General features: G+C 46.2%; 4 non-coding genes across 4 annotated transcripts; all 4 read right to left on the bottom strand.

Annotated features, from left to right (window-relative positions):
• Positions 1-6,278: 6,278 nt before the first annotated feature.
• On the bottom strand, positions 6,279-6,350 carry trnae-uuc (transfer RNA glutamic acid (anticodon UUC)). The gene has a single exon. It is a non-coding gene; the product is annotated as a tRNA-Glu (tRNA).
• Positions 6,351-8,311: 1,961 nt separating this feature from the next.
• On the bottom strand, positions 8,312-8,383 carry trnae-uuc (transfer RNA glutamic acid (anticodon UUC)). Its single transcript has one exon. It is a non-coding gene; the product is annotated as a tRNA-Glu (tRNA).
• Positions 8,384-12,345: 3,962 nt separating this feature from the next.
• Positions 12,346-12,417, bottom strand: trnae-uuc (transfer RNA glutamic acid (anticodon UUC)). The gene has a single exon. It is a non-coding gene; the product is annotated as a tRNA-Glu (tRNA).
• Positions 12,418-14,377: 1,960 nt separating this feature from the next.
• trnae-uuc (transfer RNA glutamic acid (anticodon UUC)) lies at positions 14,378-14,449 on the bottom strand. Its single transcript has one exon. It is a non-coding gene; the product is annotated as a tRNA-Glu (tRNA).
• Between the last annotated feature and the right edge of the window lie 4,872 nt (positions 14,450-19,321).

The raw sequence follows: 19,321 nt of genomic DNA, 5'->3' as shown, positions 1-19,321 counted from the left end.
GTTAAAAATCCTCCCCGTCGGGGAATTGAACCCCGGTCTCCCGCGTGACAGGCGGGGATACTCACCACTATACTAACGAGGAACTGAAAGGTGCCGAATCTGTCAGAGCAAAAATCGACCTGTGAACAGAGGGACAGAAATAAGAATAAGAACAGAAGGAATAGGAGCAGGAGTGGGCCATTCGGCCCCTCGAGCCTGCCCCGCCATTCAATAAGATCATGGCTGATCTGATCTTCTACTCAACGCCACTTTCCTGCCCGCTCCCCATAACCCTTGACTCCACTGCAGCTCAAATATATGTCTATCTCCACCTTGAATATATTCAGTGACTCCGCCTCCACAGCTCTCTGGGGTAGAGGATTCCAAAGATTCACGACATTCTGAGAGAAGAAATTCCTCCTCATCTCCGTTTTAAATGGGCGACCGGATATCCTGGAGCTTTGTCCCCTAGTTGTAGATTTCCCCAGGAGGGGAAACATCCTCCCTGCATCTATCCTGTCAAGCACCCTCAGAATCCTATACAGAGAGAGACAGGGACAAAGAGGGAGACAAAGATAGACATACAGAGCGAGACACTCAGTTTGACGTCTTGCAGAGTGGTCCGAGGGATAAGGAACTTCAGTTATGTTGAGAGTTTGTGATAGTTTTCCTCAGACGGTTAAGAGGAAATTTAATAAGAGGCTTTCAAAATTACAAGGGGATTTGATTGAGGTAATAAGGAGAAACGCTTGCCAGTGGCAGGTATGACGGTAACCAGAGGAGACCAATTGAAGATAACAGAATCAGTATGGGGAGAATTGTATTACGCAGCAAGGGCTCAGGCCTACTGAATATCTTACTGCTTAGAAATGTTATCACGGCCCAACTCTCTCTCACTAAAGTCTTGCACACGTTGCTAACTTTCAAATGTTGCATTCTTCACACTGGCGTTGAGTTGATTGATAGCCGTGCTGTGATAAGCTAAGTTTGTTAGGGGGGTGCAGCCTGCAAGAAAATACATGGAAGTTTGATAATAACCGTGACTGTTCTGACACTGTCAGCTGCAGTTAAATGTGGGCATGTACACGTTTAAATTGTCTCGTTCCAAATGTAATTTCCTGCTGACTTTGAAACAGCAGGCATTTTACAGAAGGCATGGAAGTGCATTGTGTACCTGTTGAGGCAGCAGCAGTGTTGAAATTGCAAAGGTTGATCAGGAGCAGGCATTGCTTCGCGCGGGTGCATTGATTGGAGGCATTTCTAACAGCCTCAAAACGCACTGTTCCCTAACCGGGAATCGAACCCGGGCCGGCGACGGTGAAAGCGCCGAATCTTAACCACTAGACCACCAGAGAAGCTACAAGAAGCTGCCTGCCAGCAAGCAGAGCAACGCAGACTTTCCTCCTTGCTGCTTTGAAATTCAGATCACTTTCACGCCAGGCAAACTTTTCGTACAAGATGACATCTTTTACATAGATACATAGAAGATAGGAGCAGGAGTAGGCCATTCGGCCCTTCGTGCCTGCTCCGCCATTTAATGAGATCATGGCTGATCCTTTAATTCAGTATCCCGTCCCCGCCTTCTCTCCGTAACCCTTAACCCCTTTTGCCCGTAGAAATATATCTAATTCCCTCTTAAATATATTTAATGAGCTGGCATACACTGCCCTCTGTGGCAATGAGTTCCACAGGTTCACCACTCTCTGAGTGAAGAAATTCCCCCTCATCTCTGTCCTAAATGGTTTAGCCCTTATCCTTAAATTATGTCCTCTAGTTCTGTTCTCACCCGCCAAGGGAAACATTCCTTCTGCATCCAGTCTGTCTAGACCTGTCAGAATTTTATACACTTCTATGAGGTCCCCTCTCAATCTTCTAAACTCCAGTGTGTACATCCCTAAACTACATAGTCTCTCCTCATAGGTCATTCCCGCCATTCCTGGTATCAGCCTGGTGAATCGCCGCTGCACCCCCTCCATGGCAAGAACATCCTTCCTCAGATGAGGCGACCAAAACTGTACACAGTACTCGAGGTGTGGTCTCACCAGTGCCCTGTACAGCTGCAGCAAGGTATCCCTGTTCCTGTATTCTAACCCTTTTGCTATGAAGGCCAGCATACCGTTTGCCTTCTTGACCGCCTGTTGCACCTGCATGCTCGCCTTCAGTGACTGGTGTACAAGAACACCCAGGTCTCTCTGTACTTCCCCCTCTCCCAATCTATTGCCATTTAAATAATAATTTGCCCTCCCGTTCCTGCACCCAAGGTGGATAACTTCGCACTTGTCCACATTATAGTGCATCTGCCATTTATCCGCCCAATCGCCCAGTCTGTCCAAATCGCTCTGGAGCTTCCTGGTCTCTTCCTCTGAGCCCACCCCCCCTCCTAGTTTAGTGTCGTCTGCAAATTTGGAAATGCTGCATCCGACTCCCTGATCCAGGTCATTAATGTAAATTGTGAACAGCTGGGGGCCCAGGACAGATCCCTGTGGTACCCCACTTGTTACTGCCTGCCATTCAGAAAATGAGCCGTTTATTCCAACTCTCTGTTTTCTATCTGACAGCCAGTTCCCTATCCACGCCAAAACTTTCCCCTTTATCCCATGAGCCTCAATTTTCCATGCTAATCTTTTATGTGGGACCTTATCGAAGGCCTTTTGGAAGTCCAGGTACACCACATCTACTGGCTCTCCCCCATCTATTCTACCAGTTACTCCCTCAAAAAATTCCAATAGATTAGTCAAGCACGATTTACCCTTTGTAAATCCATGTTGACTCTGTCCTATCCTGTCCCCATTTGCTAAGTGCTCCGCTATTTCATCCTTAATGATGGACTCCAGCATTTTGCCCACAACTGATGTAAGGCTTACAGGTCTGTAATTACCTGCTTTTTCCCTACCCCCCTTTTTGAATAGTGGGGTAACGTTAGCTACCCTCCAATCCATCGGCACTGTTCCCGAGTCTAATGAATTCTGAAAAATCATCCTTAGTGCATCCGCTATCTCTAGGGCCACCTCCTTCAGTACCCTAGGATGCATGTTATCAGGCCCTGGGGATTTGTCCACCTTCAATCCCTTTAGCTTCCTTAACACCATATCCTTAGAGATATTGATTTGCGTCAGTTCCTCCTTTGCCAATGTCCCTATTTTTCCCGATATCCCAGGGAGGTTTTTTGTGTCTTCCTTCGTAAAGACTGACCCAAAGTATGCATTTAGTTGATCTGCCATTTCCTTATTTCCCATTATATATTCCCCCGTATCTGACTGCAATGGACCAACTTTGGTTTTCACCAGTCTTTTCCTTTTGATATACTTATAAAAGCTTTTGGAGTTAGTTTTTATATTTTCCGCCAGCTTGTTTTCGTAAGCTATTTTGCCCCTCTTGATTATGCCCTTTGCCCTCCTTTGCTCTATCTTAAACTGTTCCCAATCTTCCGCTCTGGCGCTTTTTTTGGCTATTTTATACGCCCTATCTTTGGATTTTATGCTGTCTCTAATTTCCCCTGTTATCCACGGTTGAGTCACCTTTTTAGATTTCCTTTTATGCCAGATTGGTATAAACAATTTTTGCAATTTTGTCATTCTATCTTTAAATGTTTGCCATTGTTTATCTACCTCCAGTCCTCCCAGGAACGTTGTCCAATCAGACCTACTCAGTTCCCGTCTCATGGCATCATAATTCCCCTTGTTTAAATTCAGGACCTTAGTCTCTGAGTCAATTTCTTCGCTCTCCATTTCGAGTGAGAAATCGATCATGTTATGATCGCTCTGACCCAAGGGTCCCCGTACAACAAGATTACTGATTAGTCCCTTCTCATTGCACAGTACCCAGTCCAATATAGCCTGTTCCCGAGTTGGTTCCTCGACATATTGATCCAGATAACCATCCCTCAAACACTCAAGGAATTCCTCCTCCTCATTATTTTTACTGATTAGGCTAGTCCAATCTATATGTAAGTTAAAGTCACCTATGATGACAGCTGTGCTCTTATTGCACGCTTCTCTAATTTCCCTCGTGATGCCCTCCCTAACCTCTATTTTACTATTTGGAGGCCTATATACCACTCCTATTAATGTTTTTCGCCCCTCGCTATTTCTTAGCTCCACCCATATAGATTCTGTATTAACTGAGTTAATATCCTTCCTTTCAATTGCATTTATCCCCTCTTTTACTAGCAATGCTACCCCTCCTCCCTTTCTTTTTTGTCGATCCTTCCTAAATACTGAATACCCCTGTATGTTAAGCTCCCAGCCCTGCTCACCCTGCAACCATGTTTCCGTAATCCCAATTAGATCATAATTATTAACCTCTATTTCCACAGCTAATTCATCTACCTTGTTCCTGATGCTTCTCGCATTAAGGTATAAAACCCTCAGGCTTTTTTTATGCTCACAATTTTTATGAATTAGTTTGGCCCTTCGTTTTTTGTTCCTCACCCTTTTACCATTTATTTCTGTCTGCCTTTCACTTTCCTCTATTTTAGACGAGAACACAAAGGACATGTTCACTAAGCCACAGCATCAAGTGCGGGAAGGCGTCCATTTGCCATATATTTCCTTCTATGCTTTTCTCAGAGGCATAAAGTCAGAGAGAAGCCGTCGGGGAAGTGAAAACTGAACATCATATTATCCACGACATTGTAGAGGAAATGGTTATGCAGTGCTTGAGACAAAGCAGCAAAAACACACAAAATACCCGTATGTGCTCTCTTTGTGTGGGTATGTCTCGGATATCCATCTCAGTGTCATGCATTCATGGAGGCTGGCAGCACGGTGGGAGGCCATTCGGCCAATCGTGCCTGTGCTGTCTCTTTGAAAGAGCAGTCGTGCTTTCTCCCGCTGTTATCTCATTTTCTCTCTCCCTCCTCAGTGCCCCACACAACAGGCAAACAGAAGGAGAACACTCTACTAACGAGGAACTGGTGCAGGGAGTTGTTATAAATTTCGTCATGTACATATTTTAAAATTATTTTCGTTCATTTGGTTCTATTCAACTTTTCCCAGGGTCTTTTAAGGAGCTGCCCAAAGGATTAAAATTGGGGATGTTAAAAATCCTCCCCGTCGGGGAATTGAACCCCGGTCTCCCGCGTGACAGGCGGGGATACTCACCACTATACTAACGAGGAACTGAAAGGTGCCGAATCTGTCAAAGCAAAAATCGACCTGTGAACAGAGGGACAGAGGCAGAAGGGACAGAAATAAGAATAAGAACAGAAGGAATAGGAGCAGGAGTGGGCCATTCGGCCCCTCGAGCCTGCCCCGCCATTCAATAAGATCATGGCTGATCAGATCTTCTACTCAACGCCACTTTCCTGCCCGCTCCCCATAACCCTTGACTCCACTGCAGCTCAAATATATGTCTACCTCCACCTTGAATATATTCAGTGACTCCGCCTCCACAGCTCTCTGGGGTAGAGGATTCCAAAGATTCACGACATTCTGAGAGAAGAAATTCCTCCTCATCTCCGTTTTAAATGGGCGACCGGATATCCTGGAGCTTTGCCCCCTAGTTGTAGATTCCCCCAGGAGGGGAAACATCCTCCCTGCATCTATCCTGTCAAGCACCCTCAGAATCCTATACAGAGAGAGACAGGGACAAAGAGGGAGACAAAGATAGACATACAGAGCGAGACACTCAGTTTGACGTCTTGCAGAGTGGTCCGAGGGATAAGGAACTTCAGTTATGTTGAGAGTTTGTGATAGTTTTCCTCAGACGGTTAAGAGGAAATTTAATAAGAGGCTTTCAAAATTACAAGGGGATTTGATTGAGGTAATAAGGAGAAACGCTTGCCAGTGGCAGGTATGACGGTAACCAGAGGAGACCAATTGAAGATAACAGAATCAGTATGGGGAGAATTGTATTACGCAGCAAGGGCTCAGGCCTACTGAATATCTTACTGCTTAGAAATGTTATCACGGCCCAACTCTCTCTCACTAAAGTCTTGCACACGTTGCTAACTTTCAAATGTTGCATTCTTCACACTGGCGTTGAGTTGATTGATAGCCGTGCTGTGATAAGCTAAGTTTGTTAGGGGGGTGCAGCCTGCAAGAAAATACATGGAAGTTTGATAATAACCGTGACTGTTCTGACACTGTCAGCTGCAGTTAAATGTGGGCATGTACACGTTTAAATTGTCTCGTTCCAAATGTAATTTCCTGCTGACTTTGAAACAGCAGGCAAGGAAGTGCATTGTGTACCTGTTGAGGCAGCAGCAGTGTTGAAATTGCAAAGGTTGATCAGGAGCAGCCATTGCTTCGCGCGGGTGCATTGATTGGAGGCATTTTTAACAGCCTCAAAACGCACTGTTCCCTAACCGGGAATCGAACCCGGGCCGCGGCGGTGAAAGCGCCGAATCTTCACCACTAGACCACCAGGGAAGCTACAAGAAGCTGCCTGCCAGCAAGCAGAGCAACGCAGGCTTTCCTCCTTGCTGCTTTGAAATTCAGATCACTTTCACGCCAGGCAAACTTTTCGTACAAGATGACATCTTTTAGACGAGAACACAAAGGACATGTTCACTAAGCCACAGCATCAAGTGCGGGAAGGCGTCCATTTGCCATATATTTCCTTCTATGCTTTTCTCAGAGTCAGAGGCATAAAGTCAGAGAGAAGCCGTCGGGGAAGTGAAAACTGAACATCATATTATCCACGACATTGTAGAGGAAATGGTTATGCAGTGCTTGAGACAAAGCAGCAAAAACACACAAAATACCCGTATGTGCTCTCTTTTTATGGGTATGTCTCAGATATCCATCTCAGTGTCATGCATTCATGGAGGCTGGCAGCACGGTGGGAGGCCATTCGGCCAATCGTGCCTGTGCTGTCTCTTTGAAAGAGCAGTCGTGCTTTCTCCCGCTGTTATCTCATTTTCTCTCTCCCTCCTCAGTGCCCCACACAACAGGCAAACAGAAGGAGAACACTCTACTAACGAGGAACTGGTGCAGGGAGTTGTTATAAATTTCGTCATGTACATATTTTAAAATTATTTTCGTTCATTTGGTTCTATTCAACTTTTCCCAGGGTCTTTTTAAGGAGCTGCCCAAAGGATTAAAATTGGGGATGTTAAAAATCCTCCCCGTCGGGGAATTGAACCCCGGTCTCCCGCGTGACAGGCGGGGATACTCACCACTATACTAACGAGGAACTGAAAGGTGCCGAATCTGTCAAAGCAAAAATCGACCTGTGAACAGAGGGACAGAGGCAGAAGGGGCAGAAATAAGAATAAGAACAGAAGGAATAGGAGCAGGAGTGGGCCATTCGGCCCCTCGAGCCTGCCCCGCCATTCAATAAGATCATGGCTGATCAGATCTTCTACTCAACGCCACTTTCCTGCCCGCTCCCCATAACCCTTGACTCCACTGCAGCTCAAATATATGTCTATCTCCACCTTGAATATATTCAGTGACTCCGCCTCCACAGCTCTCTGGGGTAGAGGATTCCAAAGATTCACGACATTCTGAGAGAAGAAATTCCTCCTCATCTCCGTTTTAAATGGGCGACCGGATATCCTGGAGCTTTGCCCCCTAGTTGTAGATTCCCCCAGGAGGGGAAACATCCTCCCTGCATCTATCCTGTCAAGCACCCTCAGAATCCTATACAGAGAGAGACAGGGACAAAGAGGGAGACAAAGATAGATATACAGAGCGAGACACTCAGTTTGACGTCTTGCAGAGTGGTCCGAGGGATAAGGAACTTCAGTTATGTTGAGAGTTTGTGAAAGTTTTCCTCAGACGGTTAAGAGGAAATTTAATAAGAGGCTTTCAAAATTACAAGGGGATTTGATTGAGGTAATAAGGAGAAACGCTTGCCAGTGGCAGGTATGACGGTAACCAGAGGAGACCAATTGAAGATAACAGAATCAGTATGGGGAGAATTGTATTACGCAGCAAGGGCTCAGGCCTACTGAATATCTTACTGCTTAGAAATGTTATCACGGCCCAACTCTCTCTCACTAAAGTCTTGCACACGTTGCTAACTTTCAAATGTTGCATTCTTCACACTGGCGTTGAGTTGATTGATAGCCGTGTCTGTGATAAGCTAAGTTTGTTAGGGGGGTGCAGCCTGCAAGAAAATACATGGAAGTTTGATAATAACCGTGACTGTTCTGACACTGTCAGCTGCAGTTAAATGTGGGCATGTACACGTTTAAATTGTCTCGTTCCAAATGTAATTTCCTGCTGACTTTGAAACAGCAGGCATTTTACAGAAGGCAAGGAAGTGCATTGTGTACCTGTTGAGGCAGCAGCAGTGTTGAAATTGCAAAGGTTGATCAGGAGCAGGCATTGCTTCGCGCGGGTGCATTGATTGGAGGCATTTCAAACAGCCTCAAAACGCACTGTTCCCTAACCGGGAATCGAACCCGGGCCGCGGCGGTGAAAGCGCCGAATCTTAACCACTAGACCACCAGGGAAGCTACAAGAAGCTGCCTGCCAGCAAGCAGAGCAACGCAGACTTTCCTCCTTGCTGCTTTGAAATTCAGATCACTTTCACGCCAGGCAAACTTTTCGTACAAGATGACATCTTTTAGACGAGAACACAAAGGACATGTTCACTAAGCCACAGCATCAAGTGCGGGAAGGCGTCCATTTGCCATATATTTCCTTCTATGCTTTTCTCAGAGTCAGAGGCATAAAGTCAGAGAGAAGCCGTCGGGGAAGTGAAAACTGAACATCATATTATCCACGACATTGTAGAGGAAATGGTTATGCAGTGCTTGAGACAAAGCAGCAAAAACACACAAAATACCCGTATGTGCTCTCTTTTTATGGGTATGTCTCAGATATCCATCTCAGCGTCATGCATTCATGGAGGCTGGCAGCACGGTGGGAGGCCATTCGGCCAATCGTGCCTGTGCTGTCTCTTTGAAAGAGCAGTCGTGCTTTCTCCCGCTGTTATCTCATTTTCTCTCTCCCTCCTCAGTGCCCCACACAACAGGCAAACAGAAGGAGAACACTCTACTAACGAGGAACTGGTGCAGGGAGTTGTTATAAATTTCGTCATGTACATATTTTAAAATTATTTTCGTTCATTTGGTTCTATTCAACTTTTCCCAGGGTCTTTTTAAGGAGCTGCCCAAAGGATTAAAATTGGGGATGTTAAAAATTCTCCCCGTCGGGGAATTGAATCCCGGTCTCCCGCGTGACAGGCGGGGATACTCACCACTATACTAACGAGGAACTGAAAGATGCCGAATCTGTCAGAGCAAGAATCGACCTGTGAACAGAGGGACAGAAATAAGAATAAGAACAGAAGGAATAGGAGCAGGAGTGGGCCATTCGGCCCCTCGAGCCTGCCCCGCCATTCAATAAGATCATGGCTGATCAGATCTTCTACTCAACGCCACTTTCCTGCCCGCTCCCCATAACCCTTGACTCCACTGCAGCTCAAATATATGTCTATCTCCACCTTGAATATATTCAGTGACTCCGCCTCCACAGCTCTCTGGGGTAGAGGATTCCAAAGATTCACGACATTCTGAGAGAAGAAATTCCTCCTCATCTCCGTTTTAAATGGGCGACCGGATATCCTGGAGCTTTGCCCCCTAGTTGTAGATTCCCCCAGGAGGGGAAACATCCTCCCTGCATCTATCCTGTCAAGCACCCTCAGAATCCTATACAGAGAGAGACAGGGACAAAGAGGGAGACAAAGATAGATATACAGAGCGAGACACTCAGTTTGACGTCTTGCAGAGTGGTCCGAGGGATAAGGAACTTCAGTTATGTTGAGAGTTTGTGAAAGTTTTCCTCAGACGGTTAAGAGGAAATTTAATAAGAGGCTTTCAAAATTACAAGGGGATTTGATTGAGGTAATAAGGAGAAACGCTTGCCAGTGGCAGGTATGACGGTAACCAGAGGAGACCAATTGAAGATAACAGAATCAGTATGGGGAGAATTGTATTACGCAGCAAGGGCTCAGGCCTACTGAATATCTTACTGCTTAGAAATGTTATCACGGCCCAATTCTCTCTCACTAAAGTCTTGCACACGTTGCTAACTTTCAAATGTTGCATTCTTCACACTGGCGTTGAGTTGATTGATAGCCGTGCTGTGATAAGCTAAGTTTGTTAGGGGGGTGCAGCCTGCAAGAAAATACATGGAAGTTTGATAATAACCGTGACTGTTCTGACACTGTCAGCTGCAGTTAAATGTGGGCATGTACACGTTTAAATTGTCTCGTTCCAAATGTAATTTCCTGCTGACTTTGAAACAGCAGGCATTTTACAGAAGGCAAGGAAGTGCATTGTGTACCTGTTGAGGCAGCAGCAGTGTTGAAATTGCAAAGGTTGATCAGGAGCAGGCATTGCTTCGCGCGGGTGCATTGATTGGAGGCATTTCAAACAGCCTCAAAACGCACTGTTCCGTAACCGGGAATCGAACCCGGGCCGCGGCGGTGAAAGCGCCGAATCTTAACCACTAGACCACCAGGGAAGCTACAAGAAGCTGCCTGCCAGCAAGCAGAGCAACGCAGACTTTCCTCCTTGCTGCTTTGAAATTCAGATCACTTTCACGCCAGGCAAACTTTTCGTACAAGATGACATCTTTTAGACGAGAACACAAAGGACATGTTCACTAAGCCACAGCATCAAGTGCGGGAAGGCGTCCATTTGCCATATATTTCCTTCTATGCTTTTCTCAGAGTCAGAGGCATAAAGTCAGAGAGAAGCCGTCGGGGAAGTGAAAACTGAACATCATATTATCCACGACATTGTAGAGGAAATGGTTATGCAGTGCTTGAGACAAAGCAGCAAAAACACACAAAATACCCGTATGTGCTCTCTTTTTATGGGTATGTCTCAGATATCCATCTCAGCGTCATGCATTCATGGAGGCTGGCAGCACGGTGGGAGGCCATTCGGCCAATCGTGCCTGTGCTGTCTCTTTGAAAGAGCAGTCGTGCTTTCTCCCGCTGTTATCTCATTTTCTCTCTCCCTCCTCAGTGCCCCACACAACAGGCAAACAGAAGGAGAACACTCTACTAACGAGGAACTGGTGCAGGGAGTTGTTATAAATTTCGTCATGTACATATTTTAAAATTATTTTCGTTCATTTGGTTCTATTCAACTTTTCCCAGGGTCTTTTTAAGGAGCTGCCCAAAGGATTAAAATTGGGGATGTTAAAAATTCTCCCCGTCGGGGAATTGAACCCCGGTCTCCCGCGTGACAGGCGGGGATACTCACCACTATACTAACGAGGAACTGAAAGGTGCCGAATCTGTCAGAGCAAGAATCGACCTGTGAACAGAGGGACAGAAATAAGAATAAGAACAGAAGGAATAGGAGCAGGAGTGGGCCATTCGGCCCCTCGAGCCTGCCCCGCCATTCAATAAGATCATGGCTGATCAGATCTTCTACTCAACGCCACTTTCCTGCCCGCTTCCCATAACCCTTGACTCCACTGCAGCTCAAATATATGTCTATCTCCACCTTGAATATATTCAGTGACTCCGCCTCCACAGCTCTCTGGGGTAGAGGATTCCAAAGATTCACGACATTCTGAGAGAAGAAATTCCTCCTCATCTCCGTTTTAAATGGGCGACCGGATATCCTGGAGCTTTGCCCCCTAGTTGTAGATTCCCCCAGGAGGGGAAACATCCTCCCTGCATCTATCCTGTCAAGCACCCTCAGAATCCTATACAGAGAGAGACAGGGACAAAGAGGGAGACAAAGATAGATATACAGAGCGAGACACTCAGTTTGACGTCTTGCAGAGTGGTCCGAGGGATAAGGAACTTCAGTTATGTTGAGAGTTTGTGAAAGTTTTCCTCAGACGGTTAAGAGGAAATTTAATAAGAGGCTTTCAAAATTACAAGGGGATTTGATTGAGGTAATAAGGAGAAACGCTTGCCAGTGGCAGGTATGACGGTAACCAGAGGAGACCAATTGAAGATAACAGAATCAGTATGGGGAGAATTGTATTACGCAGCAAGGGCTCAGGCCTACTGAATATCTTACTGCTTAGAAATGTTATCACGGCCCAACTCTCTCTCACTAAAGTCTTGCACACGTTGCTAACTTTCAAATGTTGCATTCTTCACACTGGCGTTGAGTTGATTGATAGCCGTGCTGTGATAAGCTAAGTTTGTTAGGGGGGTGCAGCCTGCAAGAAAATACATGGAAGTTTGATAATAACCGTGACTGTTCTGACACTGTCAGCTGCAGTTAAATGTGGGCATGTACACGTTTAAATTGTCTCGTTCCAAATGTAATTTCCTGCTGACTTTGAAACAGCAGGCATTTTACAGAAGGCAAGGAAGTGCATTGTGTACCTGTTGAGGCAGCAGCAGTGTTGAAATTGCAAAGGTTGATCAGGAGCAGGCATTGCTTCGCGCGGGTGCATTGACTGGAGGCATTTCAAACAGCCTCAAAACGCACTGTTCCCTAACCGGGAATCGAACCCGGGCCGCGGCGGTGAAAGCGCCGAATCTTATCCACTAGACCACCAGGGAAGCTACAAGAAGCTGCCTGCCAGCAAGCAGAGCAACGCAGACTTTCCTCCTTGCTGCATTGAAATTCAGATCACTTTCACGCCAGGCAAACTTTTCGTACAGGATGACATCTTTTAGACGAGAACACAAAGGACATGTTCACTAAGCCACAGCATCAAGTGCGGGAAGGCGTCCATTTGCCATATATTTCCTTCTATGCTTTTCTCAGAGTCAGAGGCATAAAGTCAGAGAGAAGCCGTCGGGGAAGTGAAAACTGAACATCATATTATCCACGACATTGTAGAGGAAATGGTTATGCAGTGCTTGAGACAAAGCAGCAAAAACACACAAAATACCCGTATGTGCTCTCTTTGTGTGGGTATGTCTCGGATATCCATCTCAGTGTCATGCATTCATTGAGGCTGGCAGCACGGTGGGAGGCCATTCGGCCAATCGTGCCTGTGCTGTCTCTTTGAAAGAGCAGTCGTGCTTTCTCCCGCTGTTATCTCATTTTCTCTCTCCCTCCTCAGTGCCCCACACAACAGGCAAACAGAAGGAGAACACTCTACTAACGAGGAACTGGTGCAGGGAGTTGTTATAAATTTCGTCATGTACATATTTTAAAATTATTTTCGTTCATTTGGTTCTATTCAACTTTTCCCAGGGTCTTTTTAAGGAGCTGCCCAAAGGATTAAAATTGGGGATGTTAAAAATCCTCCCCGTCGGGGAATTGAACCCCGGTCACCCGCGTGACAGGCGGGGATACTCACCACTATACTAACGAGGAACTGAAAGGTGCCGAATCTGTCAGAGCAAAAATCGACCTGTGAACAGAGGGACAGAGGCAGAAGGGACAGAAATAAGAATAAGAACAGAAGGAATAGGAGCAGGAGTGGGCCATTCGGCCCCTCGAGCCTGCACCGCCATTCAATAAGATCATGGCTGATCAGATCTTCTACTCAACGCCACTTTCCTGCCCGCTCCCCATAACCCTTGACTCCACTGCAGCTCAAATATATGTCTATCTCCACCTTGAATATATTCAGTGACTCCGCCTCCACAGCTCTCTGGGGTAGAGGATTCCAAAGATTCACGACATTCTGAGAGAAGAAATTCCTCCTCATCTCCGTTTTAAATGGGCGACCGGATATCCTGGAGCTTTGCCCCCTAGTTGTAGATTTCCCCAGGAGGGGAAACATCCTCCCTGCATCTATCCTGTCAAGCACCCTCAGAATCCTATACAGAGAGAGACAGGGACAAAGAGGGAGACAAAGATAGACATACAGGGCGAGACACTCAGTTTGACGTCTTGCAGAGTGGTCCGAGGGATAAGGAACTTCAGTTATGTTGAGAGTTTGTGATAGTTTTCCTCAGACGGTTAAGAGGAAATTTAATAAGAGGCTTTCAAAATTACAAGGGGATTTGATTGAGGTAATAAGGAGAAACGCTTGCCAGTGGCAGGTATGACGGTAACCAGAGGAGACCAATTGAAGATAACAGAATCAGTATGGGGAGAATTGTATTACGCAGCAAGGGCTCAGGCCTACTGAATATCTTACTGCTTAGAAATGTTATCACGGCCCAACTCTCTCTCACTAAAGTCTTGCACACGTTGCTAACTTTCAAATGTTGCATTCTTCACACTGGCGTTGAGTTGATTGATAGCCGTGCTGTGATAAGCTAAGTTTGTTAGGGGGGTGCAGCCTGCAAGAAAATACATGGAAGTTTGATAATAACCGTGACTGTTCTGACACTGTCAGCTGCAGTTAAATGTGGGCATGTACACGTTTAAATTGTCTCGTTCCAAATGTAATTTCCTGCTGACTTTGAAACAGCAGGCATTTTACAGAAGGCAAGGAAGTGCATTGTGTACCTGTTGAGGCAGCAGCTGTGTTGAAATTGCAAAGGTTGATCAGGAGCAGGCATTGCTTCGCGCGGGTGCATTGATTGGAGGCATTTCAAACAGCCTCAAAACGCACTGTTCCCTAACCGGGAATCGAACCCGGGCCGCGGCGGTGAAAGCGCCGAATCTTATCCACTAGACCACCAGGGAAGCTACAATAAGCTGCCTGCCAGCAAGCAGAGCAACGCAGACTTTCCTCCTTGCTGCTTTGAAATTCAGATCACTTTCACGCCAGGCAAACTTTTCGTACAAGATGACATCTTTTAGACGAGAACACAAAGGACATGTTCACTAAGCCACAGCATCAAGTGCGGGAAGGCGTCCATTTGCCATATATTTCCTTCTATGCTTTTCTCAGAGTCAGAGGCATAAAGTCAGAGAGAAGCCGTCGGGGAAGTGAAAACTGAACATCATATTATCCACGACATTGTCCAGGAAATGGTTATGCAGTGCTTGAGACAAAGCAGCAAAAACACACAAAATACCCGTATGTGCTCTCTTTGTATGGGTATGTCTCAGATATCCATCTCAGTGTCATGCATTCATGGAGGCTGGCAGCACGGTGGGAGGCCATTCGGCCAATCGTGCCTGTGCTGTCTCTTTGAAAGAGCAGTCGTGCTTTCTCCCGCTGTTATCTCATTTTCTCTCTCCCTCCTCAGTGCCCCACACAACAGGCAAACAGAAGGAGAACACTCTACTAACGAGGAACTGGTGCAGGGAGTTGTTATAAATTTCGTCATGTACATATTTTAAAATTATTTTCGTTCATTTGGTTCTATTCAACTTTTCCCAGGGTCTTTTTAAGGAGCTGCCCAAAGGATTAAAATTGGGGATGTTAAAAATCCTCCCCGTCGGGGAATTGAACCCCGGTTTCCCGCGTGACAGGCGGGGATACTCACCACTATACTAACGAGGAACTGAAAGGTGCCGAATCTGTCAGAGCAAAAATCGACCTGTGAACAGAGGGACAGAAGGGACAGAAATAAGAATAAGAACAGAAGGAATAGGAGCAGGAGTGGGCCATTCGGCCCCTCGAGCCTGCCCCGCCATTCAATAAGATCATGGCTGATCAGATCTTCTACTCAACGCCACTTTCCTGCCCGCTCCCCATAACCCTTGACTCCACTGCAGCTCAAATATATGTCTATCTCCACCTTGAATATATTCAGTGACTCCGCCTCCACAGCTCTCTGGGGTAGAGGATTCCAAAGATTCACGACATTCTGAGAGAAGAAATTCCTCCTCATCTCCGTTTTAAATGGGCGACCGGATATCCTGGAGCTTTGCCCCCTAGTTGTAGATTCCCCCAGGAGGGGAAACATCCTCCCTGCATCTATCCTGTCAAGCACCCTCAGAATCCTATACAGAGAGAGACAGGGACAAAGAGGGAGACAAAGATAGATATACAGAGCGAGACACTCAGTTTGACGTCTTGCAGAGTGGTCCGAGGGATAAGGAACTTCAGTTATGTTGAGAGTTTGTGAAAGTTTTCCTCAGACGGTTAAGAGGAAATTTAATAAGAGGCTTTCAAAATTACAAGGGGATTTGATTGAGGTAATAAGGAGAAACGCTTGCCAGTGGCAGGTATGACGGTAACCAGAGGAGACCAATTGAAGATAACAGAATCAGTATGGGGAGAATTGTATTACGCAGCAAGGGCTCAGGCCTACTGAATATCTTACTGCTTAGAAATGTTATCACGGCCCAACTCTCTCTCACTAAAGTCTTGCACACGTTGCTAACTTTCAAATGTTGCATTCTTCACACTGGCGTTGAGTTGATTGATAGCCGTGTCTGTGATAAGCTAAGTTTGTTAGGGGGGTGCAGCCTGCAAGAAAATACATGGAAGTTTGATAATAACCGTGACTGTTCTGACACTGTCAGCTGCAGTTAAATGTGGGCATGTACACGTTTAAATTGTCTCGTTCCAAATGTAATTTCCTGCTGACTTTGAAACAGCAGGCATTTTACAGAAGGCAAGGAAGTGCATTGTGTACCTGTTGAGGCAGCAGCTGTGTTGAAATTGCAAAGGTTGATCAGGAGCAGGCATTGCTTCGCGCGGGTGCATTGATTGGAGGCATTTCAAACAGCCTCAAAACGCACTGTTCCCTAACCGGGAATCGAACCCGGGCCGCGGCGGTGAAAGCGCCGAATCTTATCCACTAGACCACCAGGGAAGCTACAATAAGCTGCCTGCCAGCAAGCAGAGCAACGCAGACTTTCCTCCTTGCTGCTTTGAAATTCAGATCACTTTCACGCCAGGCAAACTTTTCGTACAAGATGACATCTTTTAGACGAGAACACAAAGGACATGTTCACTAAGCCACAGCATCAAGTACGGGAAGGCGTCCATTTGCCATATATTTCCTTCTATGCTTTTCTCAGAGTCAGAGGCATAAAGTCAGAGAGAAGCCGTCGGGGAAGTGAAAACTGAACATCATATTATCCACGACATTGTAGAGGAAATGGTTATGCAGTGCTTGAGACAAAGCAGCAAAAACACAAAAATACCCGTATGTGCTCTCTTTGTGTGGGTATGTCTCAGATATCCATCTCAGTGTCATGCATTCATGGAGGCTGGCAGCACGGTGGGAGGCCATTCGGCCAATCGTGCCTGTGCTGTCTCTTTGAAAGAGCAGTCGTGCTTTCTCCCGCTGTTATCTCATTTTCTCTCTCCCTCCTCAGTGCCCCACACAACAGGCAAACAGAAGGAGAACACTCTACTAACGAGGAACTGGTGCAGGGAGTTGTTATAAATTTCGTCATGTGCATATTTTAAAATTATTTTCGTTCATTTGGTTCTATTCAACTTTTCCCAGGGTCTTTTTAAGGAGCTGCCCAAAGGATTAAAATTGGGGATGTTAAAAATCCTCCCCGTCGGGAAATTGAACCCCGGTCTCCTGCGTGACAGGCGGGGATACTGACCACTATACTAACGAGGAACTGAAAGGTGCCGAATCTGTCAGAGCAAAAATCGACCTGTGAACAGAGGGACAGAGGCAGAAGGGACAGAAATAAGAACAGAAGGAATAGGAGCAGGAGTGGGCCATTCGGCCCCTCGAGCCTGCCCCGCCATTCAATAAGATCATGGCTGATCAGATCTTCTACTCAACGCCACTTTCCTGCCCGCTCCCCATAACCCTTGACTCCACTGCAGCTCAAATATATGTCTATCTCCACCTTGAATATATTCAGTGACTCCGCCTCCACAGCTCTTTGGGGTAGAGGATTCCAAAGATTCACGACATTCTGAGAGAAGAAATTCCTCCTCATCTCCGTTTTAAATGGGCGACCGGATATCCTGGAGCTTTGCCCCCTAGTTGTAGATTCCCCCAGGAGGGGAAACATCCTCCCTGCATCTATCCTGTCAAGCACCCTCAGAATCCTATACAGAGAGAGACAGGGACAAAGAGGGAGACAAAGATAGACATACAGAGCGAGACACTCAGTTTGACGTCTTGCAGAGTGGTCCGAGGGATAAGGAACTTCAGTTATGTTGAGAGTTTGTGATAGTTTTCCTCAGACGGTTAAGAGGAAATTTAATAAGAGGCTTTCAAAATTACAAGGGGATTTGATTGAGGTAATAAGGAGAAACGCTTGCCAGTGGCAGGTATGACGGTAACCAGAGGAGACCAATTGAAGATAACAGAATCATTATGGGGAGAATTGTATTACGCAGCAAGGGCTCAGGCCTACTGAATATCTTACTGCTTAGAAATGTTATCACGGCCCAACTCTCTCTCACTAAAGTCTTGCACACGTTGCTAACTTTCAAATGTTGCATTCTTCACACTGGCGTTGAGTTGATTGATAGCCGTGCTGTGATAAGCTAAGTTTGTTAGGGGGGTGCAGCCTGCAAGAAAATACATGGAAGTTTGATAATAACCGTGACTGTTCTGACACTGTCAGCTGCAGTTAAATGTGGGCATGTACACGTTTAAATTGTCTCGTTCCAAATGTAATTTCCTGCTGACTTTGAAACAGCAGGCATTTTACAGAATGCAAGGAAGTGCATTGTGTACCTGTTGAGGCAGCAGCAGTGTTGAAATTGCAAAGGTTGATCAGGAGCAGGCATTGCTTCGCGCGGGTGCATTGATTGGAGGCATTTCAAACAGCCTCAAAACGCACTGTTCCCTAACCGGGAATCGAACCCGGGCCGCGGCGGTGAAAGCGCCGAATCTTATCCACTAGACCACCAGGGAAGTTACAAGAAGCTGCCTGCCAGCAAGCAGAGCAACGCAGACTTTCCTCCTTGCTGCTTTGAAATTCAGATCACTTTCACGCCAGGCAAACTTTTCGTACAAGATGACATCTTTTAGACGAGAACACAAAGGACATGTTCACTAAGCCACAGCATCAAGTGCGGGAAGGCGTCCATTTGCCATATATTTCCTTCTATGCTTTTCTCAGAGTCAGAGGCATAAAGTCAGAGAGAAGCCGTCGGGGAAGTGAAAACTGAACATCATATTATCCACGACATTGTAGAGGAAATGGTTATGCAGTGCTTGAGACAAAGCAGCAAAAACACACAAAATACCCGTATGTGCTCTCTTTGTATGGGTATGTCTCAGATATCCATCTCAGTGTCATGCATTCATGGAGGCTGGCAGCACGGTGGGAGGCCATTCGGCCAATCGTGCCTGTGCTGTCTCTTTGAAAGAGCAGTCGTGCTTTCTCCCGCTGTTATCTCATTTTCTCTCTCCCTCCTCAGTGCCCCACACAACAGGCAAACAGAAGGAGAACACTCTACTAACGAGGAACTGGTGCAGGGAGTTGTTATAAATTTCGTCATGTACATATTTTAAAATTATTTTCGTTCATTTGGTTCTATTCAACTTTTCCCAGGGTCTTTTTAAGGAGCTGCCCAAAGGATTAAAATTGGGGATGTTAAAAATCCTCCCCGTCGGGGAATTGAACCCCGGTTTCCCGCGTGACAGGCGGGGATACTCACCACTATACTAACGAGGAACTGAAAGGTGCCGAATCTGTCAGAGCAAAAATCGACCTGTGAACAGAGGGACA

Source organism: Somniosus microcephalus, unplaced genomic scaffold (assembly GCF_052327205.1).
Source record: "Somniosus microcephalus isolate GS21.2 unplaced genomic scaffold, FLI_Smic_1.0 unresolved_chr5, whole genome shotgun sequence".
In the NCBI taxonomy this organism is placed as follows: Eukaryota; Metazoa; Chordata; class Chondrichthyes; order Squaliformes; family Somniosidae; genus Somniosus; species Somniosus microcephalus.
Note: the sequence above shows the minus strand (reverse complement) of the source record. Positions and strands in the feature narration are given on the sequence as shown.